This window comes from Morus notabilis, unplaced genomic scaffold (genome assembly GCF_000414095.1).
Source record: "Morus notabilis unplaced genomic scaffold, ASM41409v2 Scaffold1331, whole genome shotgun sequence".
Taxonomy (NCBI): domain Eukaryota; kingdom Viridiplantae; phylum Streptophyta; class Magnoliopsida; order Rosales; family Moraceae; genus Morus; species Morus notabilis.
Window position 1 is genome coordinate 109 of NW_010360518.1, and position 2,395 is coordinate 2,503.

Below are 2,395 nucleotides of genomic sequence, written 5' to 3' on the forward strand. Positions count from 1 at the left end.
CATATTAGCGTTTTCAATTAGGTTTGGATAATTGTATTTTGGGTAGTCTTTAGTTCTGCAACACCCTTTCATAGCCAGCATTCATGAATACCATGCGTACCCAATGCTAATTAAGTATTTGTAGTGGTTTAAGCCGTACGGGGCCCCCCCGGGGCCGCCCCGGGTCTGTACCGGGGCTGCCCCAGGTCCGTACCGGGGCTGCCCTGGGGCCGTACCGGGGCTTCCCCGGGACCGTACAAGAGACACAGTGTGTAATGGTACAAGATATGAAAAAAAAAGTAGTGCATTGTAAATGTTGCCAAACAAGACCTAACTAGCAATTAGAGTATGTGAAGGGAGCTCGATCTATTAATTCACGCACAAAATGACGTTGAATTAATTTCTCAAGTGTAATAACATATAAATATGTGTGTGTCTATAGATTTCGGATGAACATATGTGGATTATTATACAAGTTGTTCCACAGATAGGGGTAGCCAGTAAATCAAGGATTCAGCTTTAAAAGTAGTGCATTGACCATAGCCAAAGCTACCGCAAAGCAATCTACCTAAACCCTAAACCCGCGAATCCTCTTCTTCTTCTTCTTCAATAATCCTCCCTTTTCTCCCTCCATAAAATGATCCACCTTAGAATTTTTGTCTCCAAATCCAAGTGAACTAGTAGTGTTATAACCAGCTGAAACAACACTTGGATTGTTAACGTTATCATCTCTAGATGCCCCACCATGAACAAGTCTCCACGTTATCCCAACATAATGCAACGACTCAGCTATTTGCGTTGCAGTCACGCCCTTCTTTGTCCTCGCTTCCACCTCAGCACCTTTCTTAACCAACAACTCGATCACATCCCCATGACCTGACTCCGCCGCACAGTGCAACGCAGTGTACCCGTCCTCGTCCTTGGCATCAACCTTAACTCCTTTCTCTAGTAGTGCTCGAACCGTCTCAACCCGTCCCTTAAAGCACGCCCTATGGAGAGCGGTCCATCTATATTGATCTCGTCCGTTGACCGCCGCGCCATTCTCCAGAAGCTGGAGAATCGCCCTCACCTCTCCTTTCCTCGCGGCCAAACACAGGCTATCCCCTAGTCGGAGCACATCAAAAAGCCTATGGTCCCCTTTCCCAGCCGCCACATCATAGGGCGTTCGACGGGCGTAGTTTCTAATGTCCTTATTCGCTCCCTTTTGCAGCAAGAGCTTCACCATGTACTCATCCCCGAGGGCGGCCGTAACATGCAACGGTGTGTCTCCGTCGAGCGCATCCCGACTATCCACCCTTGCCCCACTGGCCAACAAAAGCCTCGCCCAATCCCTTTTCCTATCCTCAACTGCTAGGTGTAGAGCAGTATAGCCATCTTTTGTCAATGCATCAACATTTGCTCCTTTCAGTATAAGAAGCCTTAACACCTCCACATGACTGTTTCGGGGTGCCAGATGAATTGGCCCGAAAGAAGAATTCTCAGATCGTTCGCAGAAGGCCTTTCGGGCCAACAGAAGCTCAACAATCAAGGACTCTCTGGCCTCAGAAGCAGCCTCCATTAGGCTACAGCCAGATCGACTCTGGGCCTCCAAATCAGGCCCAAACTCAATAATTAACTGGACAATATCAGGCCAGCCCTGAACGATAGCCAAATGAACCAAACTCTACCCATTCGAGTCCACCGAGTCAGCAGCCTCCCAACTAGGGTCACTCCTCTCAAGAACTTCTCTAACTTCTTCCATCAAACCACCCGTCACGAGTCGTACCAGGATCGGTGACCCGACAAAGATGATCTTAATCCCACTGTCGGTGAAAAGCTGCTTTTTCTTGGTGGTGAACCAGTCGGATGGAACGGCGTCGTAAGTGGTGGAGTAGTCTTTGGTGGCTCCCCCAGGCACGACGACGCTGTGCAAGAGGAAAGAGTCGTCGGAGTGAGGGAAGGAGTCGGGCAGAGTCGAACCAGGTGGAAGGTGATAGATGATCTTGACGGTGATCTTCTCGAGCGGTGCTATTATGCCCGACTACGGTTTGACTGAGTAACGGGTTTTTATGAGTGGTTGGAGTCTGAAGGCGACCGGCATGGTGTACATTACGTTGCGTAAGGTAAGTTGGCCGTGACATTTTTGCCCTGCTTCTATTCTTATGGCTACCAGATTTGATGGCTCTAAGCTTATCAGCCTGTTCATTTCTCTGTTTATTTAATTTTTTCCTTCTTTGATGTTTAATTTCTCTCTTTGTTTTCTGATGCAGAGTTTTTGAGAATTAAGCATAAGCTTAAGCTGCGATTAATGAAGAGGAATGAAAGAGGTTGAAGATTTATTAATGGGGAGAAAAGGCCGGCTTTGATGAGAGAGAGATGAGAAAGAGAGTGCCAAGTGGGAACATGGAAAACGAAGAAAAGACTTGTTCTATGAATG

General features: G+C 47.6%; 1 pseudogene; it reads right to left on the minus strand.

The window, feature by feature from the left end:
• Positions 1-547: 547 nt before the first annotated feature.
• Positions 548-2,164, minus strand: LOC21383965 (annotated as a pseudogene).
• Between the last annotated feature and the right edge of the window lie 231 nt (positions 2,165-2,395).